Here is a 24,001-nt window from a genome sequence, read left to right as displayed (position 1 = left end):
TCGTTTTCAATTTATAATATTCTCCTGTAAGTCTCAGCCGTAATATGCTTGAAGAAGCGAAACCGGGTTTGAATTATTTTTTGCCTCTGTGCAAAACGCTGATTAATCGGTCGCACCTACTAGAAGTGAATGCATCATTTCTTTCAGTTGTCGCCTCACCTGCCATTGACCCCAATAAGTCATCAACCGATTTTGGCGTTCAAATTACACGGAAAGTGTGGATATATAGCTACGAAATGAGCCAGCTTGTCAACCAAGAAATAAGATAAAAAAGTAAAAATTTCGACTGCCTGTCGGAAAACTCTGCCTTTTTTAGAATTAAGAGAGCGATGGAATACGCCGGAAAGAACGGAATACACTGGAAAACGCCGAGCCGGACGACAGCAACACAAGGACCGCATTTTTTAGCGTTAGCAGAGCGATGAAATACGCCGGAAAGAACGGAAAGAACTGCAAAACGCCGCGCTGGACGACATCAACGCGGGGAGGTCGCTGGAAAGCATCGAATAACACGGGAACGTTGCCTCTGGAGAGTGACTGCGATTCATATAGGGCGAACGGCACAGTACGTTGTCCCGGCGCCGCTGCTTGGCTGGACACAGCAATGCGGTGCGCCGGTTACGTTGTCGACTTGTAATCCAGCGCCGCGATCGACGCAGATGCTCCAAAACTTGGTGTTTGCGGCCCGTGCGGTACCGCAAAATCCCACTTTTTTAGCGTACGAGCGACGATCATGTCATTCAATTGCATTGCAAGCGTCTGTCGTAATGAAAGGTTGTTGTATTTCTGCCATTGCACTCTTAGGCAAAAAGGACTAACAGTTCGTCCTTTGGGGGACTAACTGCCTCTGCCACAATCATTAGACCCTTTGGGGACTAACTGCGAGGCGACAAACGGTTAGTCCCCCACTCCGGATGGTCTGTTCCGATACTATCCAGAGACGAACTGCTGAGAGTGCAGAAAAAAGAAAAAAAGCTCCGGCACCGGCCGGGATCGAACCCCCGACGCCCGGAAATATACAGAAGGATCCCGACGCGCCATCCGTCCCCCACCCCGTATGGTCTGTTCCCATACTCCCCAGAGGCGAACTGCTGAGAGTGCAGAAAAAAGAAAAAAGCTCTGGCACCGGCCGGGATCGAACCCCCGACGCCTGGAAATATACAGAAGATCCCGACACGCTATCCGCTGGGCCACAGCGCAGGGCAGTACTTGCGGCAGGTAATATTCAAGTGTACAGCATGTAGTTCTGTGCATAACGCCACAGATCCATTGCAACTGGTGTCCGAATTTCTATCCGTGCAAGCGAACGTGACCGCGTTTTGCCCCTTGCGCTTAGCGCTTTGCTATGTTTAGGGACCATTGCTCAGTTCGATTGGATGTAGAGCCTCACAACCATAGTTTTTTCTCGTAAATAACAATCAACTCGTCGTCGCCTAGTTGACATCTGGTCGATCGGACGACTCATGTGCTTCCGCACAAATTAGCGCAAGCTAAGTGTTTTCTTAGTGTTCGATACACATGATAAGTACTCTAGGTATTGTGTGTGAAAGCGGTCGCCTGTGTGATTGTCAGAATAGGAAAACGGACCATATTTTCCTGCATCGGCGAAACCAAATTCGGTGTTCCTTATCGTAAATTCCTTAAGTTCGCGTCGCTAGACGATTGCGACTGGGAAATGCAACCGGGTTTTACAGCAGTTACAGCATTGTCATGGCTTTGGTGCACAAGGCAATTATGTACCGAGTGCAAAAGATTACTTCGACACGCTTACTTGTAGCGAGCATTTTTATTTTGCAGTTGTCATCAGCACCTACTCCGTTTTTTCTCGTCTGTTAAACATACACATATTCAATACGCTTAGGAATCAACGTTTGCTACTGTCAATAATTTTTGTTACTTGTTGACGCGCTTGAAAGCTTTCATTGAACGGTATTACCTCGCATAAATCGCATGAAACAAAGCGTATTAACATAACCTCACCGAGAAGCGTCTGGCAATCGCGCTTCGTCGCTCCTTGCCATTACTCGCCGCTATACTAACCCTTGGCGATTTTCGTATAATTAGCATCAATATTTTCTCCCGTGGCACCATCTATAGGACCCACTGACTGCAATGGCTTGTGTTTTGGAAATATACAACTATTCGCTTACATATGCGCAAAAGGGTAACGACGACGCCATTGGGGGATTAACGACGCAGCAAAGAGACTAACTGCATGCGCTTCGTCTTCCTGTTACTCCTTATAGATCGGCGGGGACGAACAATTATTCCCAATTTATGCACCCGGCACGTAGTCGGCTGCAGATACTCCCCTTGAAGTTGAACGGTCACCCGCGAAGACGAACGGCTGTATTTTAGTCCCTATTTTAGTCCTTTTTGACTAAGAGTATAATATTCCGGTCGTGTTTGAAAAAAACCTTCGCTATAAATTTGCAGTTAACAATGCAACTGATCGCAAATCACGGTAATTTGTAACATCTAAGTGTAGCTCACTAACCAAACTAATCTATAAATAAAGCACTTCACAAATTCTTGGGCTTGTTTGAGTGAATTGCAATTGCATATATTGTACCGTGGACAACCTTTCATGAAAGAATGAGGCAATAAGGGTAGCGCGTTGGTAAAACGGGTGCATAAAGGGCAAGCAGGGCTTGCTTTTGAGGACGTTGTGTAATTATTGCAGTTCCCATTCTGACATGTATTTTTGGGCCTTGAGAGCCCGATTGTCTCAATCTGCGGGCTGTTATATATTTTGAGGGAGCAAGCGGTTTATTTTAACGCGAACCTTGTGTCCAATCAAGCTTAAAAAGGAAAATAAGAGTTTAAAACCAGCAAACCAGTTGCCGCTTTCGGTGTTAAAAGAAAAAGAAATGGCGCCAGTGAACTCATTACATTACCAAGATGTGTTAAAAAGTATAAACGTAAAAAGATAGAAAACACCCCCTTCGCTCCAGCTCGGCCGTTCGGAAGAAAGTCAGGTGATGCACGATCACTACTGAAGGCCTGGCCCGCGACAGCACTCGCGGGGTGGGGGAGCCCTCAATACGAAGAATCGAGAGGGGTGAGGGGGGGGGGGGGTCGCGGCGCGGAACAACTTCTCGTGATCGGCCGGGGAGCAGTTTCTTCCTCCGTGCGTTTTGCCTTTCGGTTAAAATTCGTAAATGGCTGCGTGGCTGACTGGCCCGTCCTCATTTCACATCGGATCGGTGCCTAGTTTAAATTACGCGTAACTTTTTTGTAAAAACATGCATCTTAGGTCTTCGGGAAGTGTCAGCAGCAATATGTGAAGCTACGAAAGCTGTGGTAAAAGCAAGAACAGTGGTCGGGATTCCAAGCATCTCGAAGTGATGACTCCTCTAGCGACGACAAACGGTGGTGCTTGGGATTATTGGCACTTTGATGCAAGTGGATACGAGGACTGCTGGAGGCAGCGTGATTTAGAATACGTGCGATGTGCTTCGACGATCAGCTGAAATTGAAAAGATCCCTGCGTAACTTGGGCAGCTATCGTGCGCGCGTACTGTTCGAGATAGTACTGCACGACGGAGACGTGCGCTTTTCGTCACAGGATACCCTTCCAGGCATTGCTGTACGAAGCATTGTGAACGAATCTAGGTTCACCAAGGCAAGGAATACAGCTAAGAACTGACCTTCCATGTTATGTCTCACGTCTTGCTGGTAAAAAAAGAGGTTCAAGAAATATGTGTTTACTTGTGTTTTAATGGCCCTAAAATAATGAGCAACGAATTTTCGAATGGTTACTGTCGTTGCACGCTTATTCTGCCTGCACGCTTATTCTGCCTGCAGTAGCGCTTATTCTGCGATGCAGAATAAGCGCTACTGACGGAACACGATGATGAAACAATGCAATAAGCAGGGCGAAATCAGCTGAAAAGTGCCCAATTGCGTCTGCGTAAATTTTGTAGCGGAACTTCGATTTCCCCGAATAAAGAAATTCGGTATTTCCCGTGACAGCCAAGCGGGGTTGTAATTACACGGCAATTAAAGAAAAAATGCCCTGCGCGAGCACTGGCCACGCTATACGCTGGCGATGGCGTTGTCTCCGGCGTGTTCCTGCGTTACGTCCCACCGCGCGTGGGATCCACGCGTTTCCGCCTCCGGCGTGTTCCAGTGTCCAGGGTCCGGCGCGCTCCAGCGTTTCCGCGTCCGGTGTTTTTCAGGGTTAGGTGTCCTATAATCAGGCGTTACGCTGGAAGCAGAGCTCCAGCGCCCCTGGGTTTTCCGTTGGGGCTTGGTATTCGCCATTACGCGGCATGGCTAGAAGGTCCCATCACACATGACAAGGTTGGTCCCCTTTCGGAAAAGGCACTTTTAGCAACGTGCATTTTTTTATCAACATCAAAATGTTCAACATTGTATAGTTGACTATGGTCTAATAATTGCATTTTCCGAGAATTTTGTGCAAATCTGTCCAGGTTAGAGAAATGTGTTTCCCGTCTCCATCAGCCGTGTTCCACAAATGGCGCGAAATACCGTTGCCTAATTTTCACGTTGACGCTAAGGTTTTGACGGACTGCTTTCTGTTGGTGATTGACTGGGAACCAATATCACTTTACCCTGAGCTGTTAGGAGAGGCACAACAATTGTTGGGGAGCTGTTTCTCTCATAACATCGTAAGAATAGTGCAAGTCTGGGACGGTCATGGTCTGCAAGCATTCGAGAAAACCTGTCGACTCTCTCTTCAATTAGGAACGTGTGAGAACAGTGTCTTTATAAATAGCATCAAAAGATATTGCTTAAAAGACTGGGTCAAGAAGTACACAACAAGAGTAATCCTTTTGCTTTCGTGAAGAACCTACGGCACACTAATCCGGCTCTGACAGCAATGCTGTAACGTTAAATCTTGTACCGGCAAGAGGCAAATCTCGGGAGCTGTACGCCCACGGAAGGTTCACATGAGCCTGTGGGGTAAATGGTAACCGCAGAGGTATCCCAGAGCCCTCCATTTGCTTTCAGAAGGGGTGTGGGAGCCGAAATGGGACAATGAAATCTTCTTCTACCACAAGAATAAGGCGTACCCGTATCGGAGTATCTCTTATCTGTCTTTATGCACATCTCTCTTCATGCACGCTTGTAGCTCACGGAGGTTCCAAAACCAGTGCCGCATGCCCGTGAGGCTTCTCACATCTGCGGGTCACGGCCTGTCATCTTGCATAAGAGCCTAAACAAGCACATGGTTCATTCTCACTTATATTAAGAGTAAACTATAATTAGGGTTATAACATTTATTTCAATGCAGTCGTGGTTTTTAACTTAGAGAAATATACACGACGGTGGTATTGTTGGCGTGAGTGATGAGACTGCAAGATATTGCGCACACGTATTACAGAGGTATAAAATGATGGAGTAAAAGCTTGTTATTTTGAACTTCAATATTTACCTGTTGTGGGTACTTCGAATGTACTCTTTGGTACGGCGAAGTCTCCATAGACCCGTGCGTATAGAAAAGCCGATAGATTCGACCACGACGGTCCTACGCTAGTATAATTCTATGTACGCGCCACGGTGCCCGAAGCGATGCACCTGGTGCAGGGCCGCAGAAATGGCCCTGCTGCATACTTGCTAGGTTGCGCCGCCTCCGGAAACAGGAAAAAGAAAAAAGCAAAGACTAGAAAAATGATCCCGTATCTCTGGTTAAGAGAAAATGTCGGCAGATGACCACACTTTACCCACCCGGCACGTGACTCTTGTTTCCCTGCCCACCCCTCACTCTCCTCATTTCTCCACCGACAACTATGTGAATGCGGTGGAGGATAGTACGATTTTTGCGCTTCTAAATGGGCGTGCCTCAACTTACAAAAAAGCACGCTCTTTTTGGCAAGGTATTTATCGTGCTGTTGGTTTTAGTGGGTTAGAAGTTTTGTTCGAGTACTCCAGAAAGAAATGATTCAGGAACCTCTACTAGGAAAATCTGAATAACAAAGTTGGAACGTTTACATGTTGAACCATGTAAAGAGCAATTATAAAAACTGAGTAAGAATCCTGGGCAAGTTGCCGTGCCGAATTTAACTTCATAGCGCGAAGATAAGGACGAGGACACACAACGTAGAACTATACCATAGCCCTGTTTTGGGTGTTCCCTTTCTTTCCTCATTCTTTGTGCTATAAATTCAATACAAAAAAACAGCGCTAAAAATAAAATGACGCTAAAAAAACAACCAATGTTCTAGTAACAGAACAGAAAAGGCATCTTGCGTACTGCGCTTGCAGAATAAAGAATACAAACAAATAGAAACCTCACAACAACATTGGAGAGCATGAAGTGAATAACTAAAAAAAACGAAATGTATGAAGCCATGTCGAAATGTATGAAGCCACACTCAGGCTGAGTGTGAACCAGTGTAAATTGCGATTAGCTCATAGGAAGGAATTACCGAAAAATGGGAAGCTGGTATTGGTATTAAAATTGTGGGTTTCTTACTAAACTAAATCTATATTCAAACACCAGTGAAGCAAATACCAATTTGCACAAGGTGCAAGCTGAGGATTCACTGACCAAATTCCAGATGTATCAGTAAATCTTACATGGCGTGATTATTTGAGGCAGATTCATCAGTTTAGTGGATACTTTTCCAGTGCTCGGATTTTGTAATGCTTAAGCATATTTTGTTGCTTCGGAGCCAGTTGTTTGGACAAGTCATTGCTGGAAAGTAAACCCAGTGACGTGAACATTGAGCACTGCTACGCAGCAACAACGACAGGGATTGGTTTCGGTAGGTAGATGGTTTCGCTGTCGCTTCCAGCATTTTCAGTTCAATGATCGTGATGCGAGAGCTGAAGTGGGGACGGTAATAAAACTTCAGCTACGGCATGCTTTGTTCTACCTGTCCCGGTACAGTTATGGTCAGGGATAAAAGACAGCACAACGTTCCTGTGGTGAGCTTAGCACTATGCACTTCAAAGCACTTGCATAACGCTAGGATAACATTTGTTACAGCATGCCATCATAAGCGGAATGGGCTGGCCGCTGCTTTCTACCTGAAAGATGGCACACTTAACCAACATTCCTCTGGAAAGTGCACCTAGGCCTCTTCCCCGTGGTTCAGCAATATTTGCAAAGTTGTATACTACTCTTGAGCACATACCATGCCCGCGAACTTCGACAGTGACTCATTATCGATTCCCAATAATAATGATAGTGCCCCGTTCATCTATACTGTGGCACATGTTTCTTTCATCATACCCTCAGAGGGGTTTTAATGTAAGATACTCGTTTTGGGCTATGCTTTTTCAGGGCTTAGCTGTAGGCACGGAAAATGTCATGCTGAACTTTTGTCCGTTGTATGGCAGCCCACCATAAGTAATCTTAATATCTTTTCTGAGAAGCAGAATTTTAACGTGGGACGTAGGTGATGCAGCACATCTTTTTCTGCCAAACATCTATGAACGCATAAAATAAACACTCATACTTAACTGGAGGGCGGTTCTGTCGAAGATTTTGGAACAACCGTGCTCGCAGTGGCGCAGGTTGAAACTACGGAGAGCTGTCCGAAGAATGAATTTGCGAAGGTCTTGACATGGGCAGAGCTTCTTGCGCCACGTAATTAGACAAGGGATGGAAAGTGCCGAGGCAAACGCATGCCTCTCTATCATTTACGCCCTAAAGTATGGTCATGGATTGCCAAGTCGCTCGAACACACACGTTTTATAGTATTGCCCCTCAGGAACAACGAAACCTCACAAGATTTGCCCTTCACCCAAGCTTAGACCTCACGACTGCATTATATTTACCTTGGTAGAATGAAGGAGTTCAACAGTACGAGAAGAATTGGTTTCGACCACGCCTAAGAAAGCAGTCAACCTAGATTCTTTCAAAAGAAACATGACGGGGTGACATAAGGGAGATGCGGTTGCAACTTGCAAGCCTACGCTGTAACCAGACACTACAATTGCGGCCTCTAAAATATTATCGCCCCGATGTGACGCCGATGCGGTTGAGAGCCTCACGCGAGGGTCAAGTGTTCGGCCAGAAAATGCATCTGCCTGAAGGGCGCGAAAAAGTCAATTTTTCAACCCCTTGTCGGTCACCACGTATTACAAATAATAAGCAAGAGCCATTTTTTTTTTGTAAACGTCACAACGAGAACGGAGTCATCTATACGGTTGAATATATCTTATTGATTAACGCATCCTTCTTTTCAAAATCGAAATGGATGCGATATGGAAATCGACGCGGGAAGTCCATGTGAACCTCTGGTGAGGTGTACTGGATTTAAACAATGCCGTTTAGTTTCCGTAGACCAGATGTGGCTCATTTCAGAACGAGCTTTCTGACGACACAACTTTGCTGGAAACAAGGATTCCTTACAAATAAGGGTCACCATAGCTATAAATTAATGGGTCAACAAATGCCGTACCGATGGTGTCTCAAAGAAAACTAAGTGGGATTTTCTAGCATACATTTTCCTTCTTTGTGCCAGGGTTAAAATACTTTTCTCACTAGCTTCTGCTTGGCAGCGGCGTTAGTTAACTACTACAAGGTATCGCAAGACCAAAAATCGGCCATTGGCAAATCACGGGAGAATATATGGGGCATAAAAGACAATGTTAGAGTGGAAACGCAAAATGCCGAAGTGCCGCTCTCGACCCCATTGCCAGTTAAAACCACGCATTGGAAGGGAAAAGGATGTTGCAGCTTGACTCGTGAGAGCACTTTGCATTCCAGCTGAAGTTACAATGGAATTTCCTTAAAATATCTCGGTGTCAAAGGTACAACACGCGATGCGATGGAGAAGGTTCAAGAATTGTTTTTAATGCTCCCTCGTACTTCGGAAGAAGAGCTTGGATTTTCCGTATGAGAAGACAGAACCCGTACTACGGCTTAATGATGAGCAGCCGAAATCTTTAAATTTCCTGTGGTGATAATAGGAATAGCTTTAACAACAAGTGCTGTCCTAAACCAATCGTGTTCGGAGTTCCAAAGATCATCTTGCTTTTAAAACACGAATTGCCTTTGCAGAGTTATGGTTGAAATATGTATAACACAGAAGCAGCTACTAATTGTCAGTTTTTGGATCGGTCCGTCTGCTCTGAAAACGTTCGTTGGTTAGATATTCTGAAAAAAACCAGAAACGAAGCAAGGGGTAGAGGTAAACTAGAGTAAATCAATTAAACTAATGCAACAAAATATAAGAAAATAAAGGTACCAAACGGTAATCTGTCTATTCAGTGGCCGGTCGCTTCCTCTGTACCATTCATGGAGATGTGATGCTTGGTGTATTGATGGAGATTGTATGGATATAGCGTCCTTCGGCTGTGTACATTCACGCATTGTGGACATACTAGCCGGAACACACTTGCAGTCAGTAATTGTTGAATAATATAAACAAGCGGCGCGTTGTGTAGTTGCATTGCTTAACGACGGCCTTAAACAAATGAAAATTTAATCAATGATTTAAAGTTTCGGTATCACATGCTGCAGAAGTTAATCAATAACTTTGCAGCACTTCTAATACCCTATACGTAAAACTTTGGTATAATTAAGCTCACATACAGAAACAACAGTGCACTCATGGATTGTTATTCCTAAGAAATAATCAGTGATTTTTATGCTAACAATATTTTTGAGACCTGTTAATAAACTCCCAAAAAGTATGCAAATGTAGCCTCAAGAATAAGTTAATTTGCATTGCCTTACCAATAACCAAAAGAGCTTTTGTAGTGTACAAGTAGCTTTAAACAAAAGTTGTCGCTTGTTTGTCATGTTCTTTAATTTGTGGTTTAAAAACCATAATCTTACATTTTTGTACGTTTCACATTCACATACAACTACATGTGAATATCTTTCAAAAAGAGTTTGATTAGTCTCCCATCTAATAATGACCGCACGCGCTGTCATTTCTGCTAAGAAAAAAAGGAGACCTCTTCTAACGGGAGTTTATCTCGGATGTCGCTATGCGCGTACTCTTTCAGTAAGCCTCTGCGCAACTTTGTGGGCGGGTGTTTCGGAGAGACGCCCCTACAACAGAGTTGCGAACATCGGAGCACCTCGTTGTCTCTGACGCGCTCTTCAGACGTGGGCTTCTACGGACGTGTCACCAGCAGCCGCTGCGAAGAAACAGGGACTGCAGAAAACAGTACACGTGGCAGCACACTTTTGAGAATTTCTAATTTTTATGTAAACAGATGAAACGTCGGGAGAGTTCCAACCGCTCTTTCTTACAAGCAACTGCCCGCCCATGGGCGAGAATAGGAAAACATGAATACAGTGCATGCGAGTGCGTTTGTTTTCTGTGTTTGCGTTTCCGTTATAATGCGCGCAATTGTTTGCAGTTTGGATGGTCGCTGAGGCAAAATTATACGTAGCGTTCTTGTAAGTGCTACAATCAAATAAATAGTTATCAAATTATGCAAGCCAATTTGTGAAGCAGGAATAAAGCTCGTCCGACAATTTTTTTGCATTGATCTACTTCATTCTGGTAGCTATATAACAGCCAGGCGGCCCATGGCGTGCGGAGGAATTCGTTCTGTGCGGCGGTTCCGCGTTCGAAAGGAACAGAGCAAAAACTAATAGGGTAGGGAATAACAGAAATGAAATTCACGAAAAAAAACGAAGCAGGTAAAGCTTAAACAAGCAATCAGTAAAAATTAACAAAAAGAGAACCTGAGACGCCGTGGGTACCCTTGTAATTTGAATGATGTTCCCGTGATATTGGTTACTTTGGTTTGCCTTCCGTGGTATTAACCACTGGTCACAGTGGTGACAGCTTACGTCCTTGCCCCGTCTGCATGCCACATGCCTTGCGGTAGAAAAAAAAAGTAACCTTGGAAGTAATTTAGGGATCGGCAAACTCTGAGGTCTAGTTCATTCCTCCCTGACCAGTCAAGTCTTCCACTCAGCTTACTTCCTTCCCCCTAAGCTACATAGCTCTCTTTACACGTGAAGGGCCTTGTTTTGTATGGCATTTATCCAAAAATAGCGAAACATATACCTATATCTCTTCACAAATCTTGGAGCTTTCTATACAGGGTAAATCGGTAATAGTGAATTTCGCAAACAAACATAGACAACAATTCTAGCTAGTAAGAGGCGTTTATGCGTACCGGGCAAAAACAAGCCTCTAATCAGGGCTCAAACAATAGGGGTCATTGGAGCCTTTCGCCCTAATTATTATTTGGCTGAAGTGCAACTTGTATGATACATTCCGCTCAGCATTTCTCTATAGCATGCCTGGTTTACGTTAGCTGTGTAGAGCCACCACAAAAATGAAGAAAACACGTTACAAGGCACATCATAGCAGGGTATAAATCACCGCACACTTTGGGGTGTTAAATCACGGCATTTTTGGTGTGTTTCTTGAAGACCATTCAAGCAAAATATAGGGTCGATATACGGTGAAACAAATTGATACCTTGCATTCAATGTCATGGTATTCGTTGTGCGATCAGTGGTATGTTCTGTGCGCTGTCTTGTGGGCACACCACCAGTTGAGTACACGTCTTAACGACTTAATTTTAACGCTCCCTCTCCCAATGTAGTGTCCCCTCCAAGCACCCTCCTTAGAGGGGATACTACAAAACAAAACAAAATCACCAGAAACGATTTGGAGAAGATATAACAGCGTGTTCTAAAAGTTCTTGTATAAGTCGCCCTTCACGCCAAGATTTTACTCTGAAACAAAGTAAGTCGTTGTAGGGAGCTGTAATGAAGTATGTTGTGATTAAAGCATGGCCACAAATGGATAGATATATGGATGGATGGATGGATGGATGGATGGATGGATGGATGGATGGATGGATGGATGGATGGATGGATGGATGGATGGATGGATGGATGGATGGATGGATGGATGGATGGATGGATGGATGGATGGATGGATGGATGGATGGATGGATGGATGGATGGATGGATGGATGGATGGATGGATGGATGGATGGATCTTTATTTCTCACATAAAAAATCCATTATGAAGAGGACGAAAGAAAAAAATTACGCCCACCTCCCCTTGCGGAAACCCTGGTGTGATGCGACGATGAAATGGGTTCCATTGGCGTTTCCGTTGGGTCGATTAGTCGAATTGCGTGAAACGCGTAGTGAACGTACATTGCGTTTCCATCACATCGTTGGGTTCCCGCGAGGGGAGGTGGGCGTAATTTTTACTTTTGACTATGCATACATGCAAATGATAGTAGTTTAGGCGTTTTTTAGGAGGTACGGTCGCACCAAGCAATCGTCGGGTACGGCAAGACAGCAATTGCAAGCGCAAGCGCGGACGACCGTCCACTGAGACCGGGGGGAGCGCCCGAAGGAGAGGAGACCGCGGAGAGAGAGAGTACAGCACATGCGCACAGTGCGCAGCCGCCCGCAGCGCGACCGCAGATGTTGGGAGGGAGTGTTCGCTATCAGAGAAAGGAGAGGAGGCGAGCGGAGGAGAGACGCTGCTGTGCGGACGCGGACGACGGATGCACGCAGGACAGGGCCGCCGGCAAGAGATGCTCCTCTCAGCGCCGCATCTAAAAAGCTGAAAGATGCAGCTTGAGCTTCCGTTATGGCACACATTGTAGCAGTGTATTGAACGACAACTTCGAAATTCAGACATTAAACACCGAATTATGTTACAAAATTTAAGGTCAACATAACTACAGAATTGAAATGAGTGGTTACATTGCACACCCGAACTCTGTTGCACGTTTCCGTTAACACATTTAGGCAAAATCCCACATTGCTCATTGCACTATTCTAACAGCAACATACTCAAGCCAAAATACATTCACTTGTGTATACACATTGCACATACACTTATCCAAATATATACACACATACACACACACACATTCACAAATATATACACACACGCCCATAAATATACATAAATAAATAGTGAATTCACGCAATTCTTTTACGCTGTACCGTAAACATATTGGCACAGGTTTTCCTAGACTCTCGAAGGCTCAAAAAGTTTGTTCAGTTCCATAAACGTTCTCGTGAAAAAGAATAAAGCGAAAATTTATTACCTTCGATAATATTTAAAAACTTTGGCAGATTCTACGACAAAGATTGTGAACGATATTTTGTGCTGCCAAGAGGCATTGACCACGAAATTCGGTTACGTACATCATAAAGAGGCTGACGGCACCCTAACCGAAACATTGTTAGCTCGAGGATATTTTTCCTTGCTACTGCAGTTTTGTAAATGCAGAGCATATTAAGCTGCCTGAAGTATTCTTGGGTATGCGCATTTCACGCTGCACTAATTATCAACATTCTGGCTCGTTTTTGTGTGACAAGAAAGCGATTTTATTATGCTGTACCGTTGTTCCCCAAACCCTGCGGCAATAAGTAATCACAGGTAAAATATACGAATTATAAACTAGCAGTTTAACTTTCGTGTGGAGGCGTAACCGATGTGTACATAACAAGCCGTTTAGCCTGTTTTTTTATGCAACATTATCAACATCTAAATCCCAATTAGGAGTCTCAGAGAATACAACGCCAAGGCTTTTCACACTGGACACTATGTCAATTCTGTCATTACGTAAAAGTAATTGAATATCCCAGTTGACTACCTTATTCTTTGTTCTGTATATCACAGCTTTTTTTTGTTCGTATTAACTTTAGGACGGTTGTTATTGCACCAGTCACGAAAATATCTCAAAAATTGGTTTCCACACTTTGATAACTCGGCTGTTCAGTTTCCTGTGGCAAACATTGTGATGTCATCAGCCTAAGCTACTAAGTGAACCGGAAGAGGTTGAGGAAAATGACATTTAAATAAACCCAAAACAAGAGAGGCCCTAAAATACTGGCCTGGGGGACACCATACAAGATTGACTCCACATGAGACATGGTTTAATTGAAACACACCATTTGCTTATGGTACTTCAGTTACGACTGCACTAAAGCAAGGCTGATTCCCCTCAGGCTATAACGACTGAGTTTTTGAAATACTAGAGAGTGGTCGATAAAATCCCATGAATTACATAGGTCAACATTACATAGGTCAAATTAGCACAAAGGGTTTTTCTTCAAATTCTTCGATTATAATCTCTTTTTGTTTAGTTAATGCCATTTCAGTGAATCACTGTTTTCTAAATACATACTGAAAATCAAAAAGAACAGAATGCTTGCATAAAATTGAGTCAGTCTGCAATGAATGATATTCTAGAGCTTTAGCTTCTACTTGTAGGATAGATACCGGTCTATAACTGGAAAAGTCAGAGACAAACAACTTTTATGTATTGCAACAACCTTTTGCAATTTGCGTTTGTTTGGAAAGAACAGGGATAAAACTTTTTATTCAGTAGTGGGAAATATAAATAAAGTTTTTTGGACGCTTGATGCCATACAGGCATAATCAATATTTTGTGCTGGAGACAGCGATTGTGCGATAGTGATAAAAAACGGATCAAACTGGTTTGAAAGCTCTTTCCAGCAGAGGGCGTTCCCGTTTTTTTTTTCTTCAAAAGAAGCAATAACACTGTGTTGCGGAAGTTAAGCAAGCGATCTAGTTTGTCACGCTGATCTCGCGCGTTGTTGCTCAGAGAACGATGAAAAAGATTGCTAAATGATTGAAGTTTAGCCCTCCTTAGTTCCCGGTTTACCTAAAGGTGGTAATTTTTTACGGCCGCAGTTTTTCAGGATTTCGTGTTTTATAGAACTGTGCCAATAGGTTGTTTTTTATTTGATTTTACGGATTATTTCTGCTGTTTCCCATGGCTTTCTCTTTTTGCCTTTTCTCGCTTGCCTCAAAAGAAAAGAATAATAATAATTGGCTTTCACTGTAGATAAAAACACATCGCAAGCTCTGTCAGCGTCACTCATAGATAAGAAATATGCACAGTCACTGTTGGCAATCGCGTTTTGAAAGTTGCTCAGAGTGTTAGGGTCAATGCGACGGTACTTAAAATTACGTGGCCTGGAAACGGCGTCTGATCTAGCGTGTTTAACAAAAGTGAATACTGGAAGATGATCGCTGATGCCGCAGGCAACAGTTCCTGGATTTATGTTACATATACAAGCACTGGTGATGCAAACATCTATCGAGGTGGACGTGCCGCACCTTAGGCGCGCCGGAACATCGACAGCATTGCAAAACCCATAGTGATCGATAATTACCCTATGTTCGTTCCCGGGTTACATATTTCATCTAAGAACTGCGCTCATGCGGCGGATATTTGATGAATAATTTGTACATTTCCCCTTTATTGCTGACAAGCACAGGCAATTTGCTGATGTAAATAAATTTAGCGACGGTGATAAAATTGTTTCCCAGGTAATTACCCTGCCAGTAATAAGTGAATTTAGAGAAATGCACCGTCTCAACGCTTGTCGCTAAGACAATCATTAAGGTCACAATCAAACTCACAACGGAGTGGGCGCCGTACTGAGACCGGTTGTGCTCGCTGTACAACAAAAGCAGCACAGTGTAGCTCCCGAACAACATAGCTGCGGTGCTAACGGGGACACATCACTTCTCTTTTCGCCTGTGGGAGATACTTTCACGAACTCCACGAATTTTTGTCCGATTTGTGCAATATGTCGTCTTCGTACCATGCCAGATCGTGTCCAATTATTTTTTTATCGAAGTGTGAAAATGGTTGTAGAGAAGGAACACGGCAGGTACTCTCGCGCTTAATTTTACTCGCAACATGCGAGCGGGGACTGAAACGTCACTCCGGACGCTTGCGGCACCGCGCAGTAGCCTCTCGAGAAAGAACGAGTGAAGGGATTCAGATGTTCTAATATTTATCAACAACTCCGTTCGATCTTCTTCGTGTGGTTTACCGAATGCAGAACTATCGAACGTGCCCGATCTAGATCCATTCACCGCATCATGATAAAATGGAGCAAATATTGTGATAGGCGGTGGTCTCCTTGCCCTTACCCAAACCGAGCAGTGTGCCATCATCCAAGCAAGAAAGCCAGATACGTGACTTCGATAGCAGGGACCATATTTCGAACCCTACCAAATCAGTAAATAGGGAGTGATTGCATGAGCGAACCGTCCGTGTCACTGTTGGATACGGAATTCGCATATCTAATTTGACTTGTCGTCTACTAATCTTCACGTGCAAATAAAATATTTGTTGCCCTACTAAATATTCGGTTCTTATTGCGGTTTACTTAAAAGTTTATTTCGATTGTTGTTCTTCGTCACTTCGCTTCGTATTTCACGTATAGTTTCAGAAAAAGAAATTCGCACAATTGTTCATCAGCGTTTGAGTCTGTTCCTTCCTTTGGCCCGCTGCCACGATGTTTTTAAAATATATATTCTACCAACAAGCCCCTCAGTACACCTTTTACCATGGTAAAATTTTTAAGCGGATGCAAGGAGCATATCAAAAAGGAAAAATTATGGTAGCTGCTCTGCAGTTCTTAATCAATAGCACCAACGAAAGTCACGATTTCCGATACACTTTATCAATTTAGCGCTCAACTGAACGGCACCAAATGGAGTTGAGCGTTGCGAGTTCGGTAGATCAAGGACTGTAGAAACTGAGGAGGGATGCTGGCGATTATAGAAGGGCTCAATTTCTCACTTTTTACAAGTTTAGTATGTCCATAGTGGTGCCACAACAATCGGAGGAGCAGCTGTAGCTGCCGATTGTGTGCTGCGATTAAAATTGAATGCGGTAGTTACGCCCGGTAGAGTACGGGCAGTTTGTCACTTTGTCAAGAACGACATTTCTTGGAGCGCGGGCTGAATTGCAGGCTCTTAATCAGATATTGTTACTTTCGCCGGCTCAGTACCGGCAAAAATCACATCTTTTAAAAAGGCGTCGCGCAAGGATTGGTAAAACAAAATGTGACGCCGGAACTGCTGTACACCTAGTTACAACGGTAAACGCCGGACGTTCTCTAATGAGAAGCTTCCTGGGTGGAGGCTGATAATGATGACAGGGAGTTTCACGGCGCAAGGCCGACAAAGGCAAAGACTGCCATGACAGTTAAGGGATCAGATCGGATGTTAGAAGAGCGTCTTCGATTACATACATGTACTTTAAAATTTTAATAATAAGGTTGGCGTACAGGGCAATCATTAAAACATTACAAGCCTACGCACCGAAGGTATGGAAGCCTCATTTCCCGTCGCCGTTCTGCGGCCTGTCATGAGTAAAATAAGAATATGGCTCTTAAGATGCACATTTCGAAAGGTGAGTATCGCAAAGGTCATTGAAACGTTTTTTTGTAAAAAAAAAACACGAGAAAATTAGATCCGAAATGCAGGGCGCGAAGGTGTTCATGTTTCTTAGACGTCAAGTTTTCTCTTTAAGTATTGTGCGTATCACATTGAATAAGCATACGAAGGACGGATGTATCTCTTGCAGAAAGGTGACGCTTCGGCCCAATTCTGCCAATCAAAAAGAATAAGTGTGTTATGTGTGTGACATATTCGAAGTCTGCATAGTTGTACCCCTACAGATGCGGCATGTTCTATAGGAGAATGCTTTCTTAACTTAGAATTAGCGACATGAAATTTATTACACTTGTTTATACCAGTGTTACTGTCAGTGGTCATTCAGCTTTCTCACTGATTAATATTTCGTATGTTAAAAATGCCCCTCTGTGTATCCTGTCATGAAGGGCAGCAGCTGCCGCACTTGCGTCAGCGCATTTAATTTCGCCAACTCCAGAGCGTGCAAAAACGGAGCGCACAGTGACAGCGAACTTCAGGCTAAAGACTTTGTGCACAGCCCTTAAAAGACAAATAAAAGTCGGATTTCTTCGTACCGTAACGGTGAAATTTTCAATGTGAACATCTTCGACATCACTCTGTCTGGTTGGGTTACACTCGAAGAGGCAAATACACCAACCAAGGGCGTTTATTCAAAGCGGTCTCAATGTTTCGGAGCCAACTCGGGTCCTTCATCGGGGGTGACTCTGTCCGGGAAGAAGCAGCGGGTATATAAGGTGTCTTCTTCTTTTTCTTTTTCCTTACTGAAATCTTGCCCTTGCTCGTCGGAGGCCGTGGGCGTAGATGGTGGGAAGGGCTCCAAGGGGTTGGTGTATTTGTCTCTTCAAGGATGTAATATTTGGAACTAGTCTCAGTAAGTTAGTTAGTCAGTATATGTAATCTAGTCAATTGTGTTTTCAAAAACAATTATTTGCATGTTGAGAACCTTATGCGTCGGCAACAAATGTAGTCGTGTTCCTGTTTATTGACTTGGACAAAGTAAGCAGGGTGCCATTTAGAGCACGAAATAGTTATGTAGTCATTTGAATCATCGGTTCAAATTTTAGTGGCCTTGTATACTGAGAGACACAAAACATTGAATTATGAAGTGTTTGCTGCAATTTTACACGCATTCCTCTAAAGGCAATGCCACTGCCTTTTATACAATTGTCCACTAAACAACGAAGCCATGAATAGAGGTACGATAAACATCAGTAAGAAGAATATGAAGCAAATTCACGAGGCGTGACAGTTTCAAATAAAAGGGTGCTGCAATGGATGGTCGCTCTTCAAAAGGGTTGTCAGCAGTGTTATTAGATGCGGAACATCTAAAGCTTGGGGCTTTGTCCCTCCCTCCCTAGTTGCAGTCGTTGTCCGCCGTCCGCACTCCACTGCGCATGCGCGTCTCTTCAGCACCGTCAGCGTTTTAGCTGACGTCAGCAAAGTCCATTACAAAAAAAACAGCAAAGCGGCGCCCGGTTTCGATCCCACAACTCTCTGGCCGACACGGGAGGCACGTGGCGCTCGTCCCACTGCGCTACAAACCGGGACGAGAGAATGTGCTACGAACGCGCCTTATGTCCTTCACTCATTCAAACTACGTCAAGACGCTACTGTTACAACTAAGGCATGCGAAGCTGAACGTCAACGGAAACGATGAAAAGAAAACTAATGGGAACTTCAGCCAACCCCATGGCTGTTTCGCAAAGTACTCAGGGTTCCCTTGCGGGAAAATGGTGTCATTGTTTTATTATGCATTCAAAGGAGGTTGGTTGCATGTGCGCTGTTTTAAGAACCATTGGTTATATTCGACCCGAAGGGAAGACGGCGAACGTGTTTTACATGTCCCTGTCGCGATAGGCGTGTCCACGAGGGCGCCATGCGGGCAATGCCCCTTCTGCCAGAGGATATTGGGAAATGATGCCAAATTTGTGGTGACTTTTTAGAAATACGGAAATCGATTTAGTTATGCCACAGCACGCATGCCGGTGGAAGCGGGACATAGTTTAAAAAGTAGAAGTACAAAAAAGTAGAAAACTTGAAAAGTAGAAAAACGGCTCAGTAGAAAAAATCTGGGGATGGCGCATAGCCTGCGCGAGAATTCGATAAGTCAGATCTTGTAAATACATCGTGTAAGCCTCACCCATGGTACTTGCCATCATTGCTCTCACACCGCGGAACATATTTGGTTAAGAAGTGCGGTGTTCTACATCCTGGGGCACCAGCTTCGGCTCGCTGCTACTCATTAGGGCGACTTTTCCGGGTAATCCCATTATACAGGCACGCCTAAGCCCGCGTAAGCCATGGGCACGAGCTTTCCCCATCCCGTGTCCCAAGCCTGTTTCTAGCTTATATGTGCTGAAACATAACCTGAGGTGACATGACCAGACGACGATGTCGCCCACTAGCCCGGCTCTAAAAGGCGTCTTGAAGGGCTTGGGACGTTTTTTTTTTCAGTGTCAGTGGGCATTGTTTTTCCGGGGCTGGTGTTCTCATACCTCATTATCCGCTTCCTTGGCGCCAGCGACGCCTTCACTGTAACTTCTCATGTGCTCTTTCAAATTAACGTTTTCATCTTCGATAGATTTTCTCTATTGAGCTTTACTTTTTTGGGTGACTATGCCAGTATCATCGTTGGATACTAAAATTACACCAATTATACCAGCCATGTGACTTCACTAAATTGCACTCAAGTTCATTCAATCGTTCTCAAAAAATTCACATCACCCATTCACCTCCATGCTAAAATGAAGATAGAACGTATACAAATTTAACACACAATTTTAACTACGACAACGTTTATAACATTTTGAAGGGTGAACTAGAAACTGATGTATCGACTTTGCCATACTACATTTCGTGCAACCTCATGCACCTCCGTAAAAACGGGCTTTTAAATACATCACATGTTTTTCTCATCTGCCGACTTATTCGAAAGGAGGCTGTTTTGCCTGGGCTTTTCGCACCGTCGTAGAAAACGGGATCAGCAACGGATATTTGACAGTTTTCCCAGTAGTGATAAACATTTTATTTTTGTTAAGCGGAATGATGACCCAATCTAGCGGCATAAGATATCCTGCCTTTAAATGTGAAGCAAGGCCCTCAGTACTAAATAAGTCATTTAAAACACTTCGGAATGCCTCACGGAGGGTAACGGCGTTTTATGCTCGCTTCAATCCTAATCGCTTCGGAGCGAGTTTTAACAACTATCTGCAGAAGTAAAAAGTGTCAAAGAAATGAATCCTCTTCTTTTTCTTCCAGGTACCATTCAGTTACTCTGGAGAGAAGGCCAAACAAGCGCCATCACCAAAGAAATTTCAGCCACAAGCTGCTAAGAGCAGCACTAGACCCAGCAGGGCTACGGAGGCATCAGATAAACCATTGGGATCTTTTTAGTGCTTTAAGATCTGATTTACACCCGCCTAAAGTTGGACTCTTCGCTATCAATTCCGATTTACGAAGTGGACAGGAGAGCCAGAGAATCATGTGGATGCATCCAACTTCTTCTCAACAGGTATGGAGAAACGGAACCAAATGTTCGGATGCTCAGGTTTTCGCTGCACAAATTTCCGATGGTTTCCTGGCTTAAGGAGAGTCTAGCAATGATGCGAGCTTTTGCTTTTATTTTCTTCAAATTCTCACATAACAGCGGTATGTCAAATGGGAATGCGGACACACCAGTTTTGTCCACTGGATATCGAAATTAGAAGAAAGCGATAGAGAACTTCCAGCAACAAGAAAAAACCGGGGGGTCTTGTGAGCAGTGTGTGTTTTTGAAAATGCACCAAGGCGAGGCGTTCAGTGATATAATGCTAGAGGGAGGCTTCAAATTGTTATGTATGAACGGCCAGCAGATACAATCGTCTTAGTCTCGGAAGTGGCCACACTGTCAAGAATATCGCGCCACCTTAGTATGTTCTCTCTCGCGTGCGTTACCGACCATGGTGTTGGCCCCACGTGATCATTTATTAATTAGAGTTTATGTCACAGAAAAACCTGAGGCGAGAAATGTATAAGGTGAAACTAAAACCCACAGAAAGTCGTGAGTCGCGAAAGCGCTTACGTGATGTCCCAATTCCTGCTAAAACTAGCTGGCCATTCATAGGGCACACTTGTATTGTTGGTGGCAAAATTGCAAAGAAAGTGCTCTTTTTAAAAGTCAGCAATATTCTTTCAATTATCAATTATTTTGATCAAGAAATGAAATCTTTCCGTAATGCATACGCAATTTTGTAGGGTATTTAGCTGGAGAGAGGGGCACTGTGATGAGACGTTGTTCTTCCTTTTTGTGAGAATACACCCGCGTACGCCCTTGGTCAAGCGAAGCCCCAGGTTAACTTACCGCGGAATACTGCCCCTAGAGCAGAACTTGTTGTTCGGGGAGGTGGGGCCTCTTGGGCGGAAAAGAAGGAGCAAGGTAACAGACTGTTGAACGTGTTTCTTCTAGCACAAATTCCTTGTCTTTTCAACAAACATGCCCATAAGGGGCACCATTGCCGATTTAAACGAGAGCAAAGCGAGAAAACATCGCACGCACGATCCCAAAATATTGCATCAAGAAGCTGAAGCGCGGCATTCATTATTGCTCGCTAAGGAAGTGGAACAGTTGGGTTTTTCTGCGAAGGTTTTGAGACGTTCGAAGGATGTAAATTTGACATCTCACCAAAATACAGGCAGTGGTATTATCCTGTTAGTGTACCACAATTAGTTCAGTGGGTAATCTTTCTGAACACCGGCGAGATGTTACACGACTCATGTGTCGCCACGTGTGCATCTTGACGTTACTCAGAACAAATATCAAATAAAAAGCATATAGAAAAGTGTAGAAGGTTGTCTCTATTATAGGCGACTAACTGTTACCGCCTAGGAATCACTGATTTGTGTCTTTATAGACGGTATTGCAAAATTTTATTTTTCTTAATTTCCCCTTCTTCCAAAGGACATTTTCAATACACCTGCCGGACGAACAAGCGTGAGAAGAAGCAGTTGAAAGCAGACATGCACATCGTAAAGTGGGCATATAAAAGCCCATATTTTGATCGACTTGTCCTGAGATGTTCCGAGCGTCTCGGAGGAACAATCGATGAATTATAGAACTGAGTGTGACCTGCCCACAGCTAGACAGCGACAATGAGTCCTAGCGCACGACAAATTGCGAAGTATAGACGACCCGTTTCATCAGGTATCGCGACATTTATTTCCAAACCTTGCCAGCTTCTCTCCGCTGTCAGTCCGAAAGCAGTCATCGCCATTCAACGGTTACATCTGGAGTCTCACTGCTCTGTTCTCGTGCGCCGCAACTGCGACTATGTAAAGGTTCGGAGACATTTGGTGCCAAATTTTAAAGCACCCTAGTGCGGCCACACAGCGTGGGCAAGAAGCGAGGGTGACCTCTTGGTTATAAAATAGCCCCCTCTACGACCGCGTTCCGTCCTCGTTGCAATCCAACGTAGAGAATCAACGTGAGGAACGGACTGCCTGCCTAGCAATAAGCTGAAGACCTAATGCCGCTGTCGATCTGCTTAAAGTGAAACTCCTTACCGGCTTTGTTCTTACAAATCCGAAAGAACACTACCGAGGTATGTCACGAGTGTACCAAAGACTTATAAATTTATTAGCGACTGGCTAGTGCTAGGCGGTGCGACCAATGTACGGTAACCGGAAATTGATCAAACAAGTTGTATTTTGCACAACATGGAAAGGCAGTCATATACGCATTCTGAGAACGATCCCACAATAATACTGAAAACGAGGCGAAAAGCAAAATCACCTACAATTCCTGGTGTCTCCACTGATCGCCATCACAGCACCTACTGCCCTCAGTTGATGCCAAGTCGGCATAGAAGTTCATCTGAAAACTTTTGGTCCTGGATCTCAGGTTTAAAAGGTGCAAGGTATATGCAGAGCCTTTTGGCCACTAGCATCCAGTTGCCTTTCATCATAGAAGACATTCCGGTGTCAGTTGTTTGAGACACGAGCCCAGATATGAAGACGTTTCAATCAGCCTCCCATTCTGAAGAGTTAAAGATAGTTTAGATGTGTCTTTGGAGCTAGTTTCACGACGTACAGAACGTGATCAAGGAACCCAACATACCCAATATTCGCCCGCACATCTCAGACACACACGAACAGTGCTTTCAGTGTACACTATCGGCACACCATTCGCAGTTAGACAAAATATTGGTTCTAGAAATGTCGGAGGAGCCAGACGTAAGCCTTCTGGAAGAGTGTGACCAATATTTACAGGATATCGATTGAGCACGAGATTATTGCAAGTCAACGTGTTGGTTGTCTTAAAGACTATGTTTTGGTGGGCGCTGCAAGGAACAGCCCATAAAGTGATCACGATGTCTGGCTACCAGCAAACCAGAAATTAATCCTCACCTGTCTCCTAATGCAAGTTCTTTGAAGGGCGCACGTTATGTTAGCAGTCGTTGCGCCGGCCCGAGGTAATGTTTACGGCCCACAACCACATTATACGGGTACTTAAGGAACCATTGTCTCACTGCCCAATCACGCCAAATATATATAAAACCAATTTGGAATGTGAACGGCAATCAAACATCACAACAGGAGTGCTTTGGAAAACTAATACATCCTTGAGGCTGTCTCATCACCAAACCTTCTGCCTTCATCGAACGACAGTGTATCCATACAAAGAAAATTCCACACTTCGATAGTCCAGGTACAGCGATGCGGCAGCCAAGTTCCACAAACAATGAAACACGAATCTCTAGATTTGACAATAAAATGGAAGCAAAATGCAGGAGGACCGAAAAGATAGTCTTGTCAAAACAGCACATTATGTTCTGTGTCTACAGGCAACTGAGATGGTATGTTTTCGGAGGGACCTCTCATAAATTGTG

Source organism: Haemaphysalis longicornis, unplaced genomic scaffold (assembly GCF_048455015.1).
Source record: "Haemaphysalis longicornis isolate Haplotype H1 unplaced genomic scaffold, Haemaphysalis longicornis Haplotype H1 scaffold_8, whole genome shotgun sequence".
Classification (NCBI taxonomy): Eukaryota; Metazoa; Arthropoda; class Arachnida; order Ixodida; family Ixodidae; genus Haemaphysalis; species Haemaphysalis longicornis.
The sequence above is the reverse complement of the archived record's forward strand: the minus strand, read 5'-3'. Positions refer to the sequence as shown.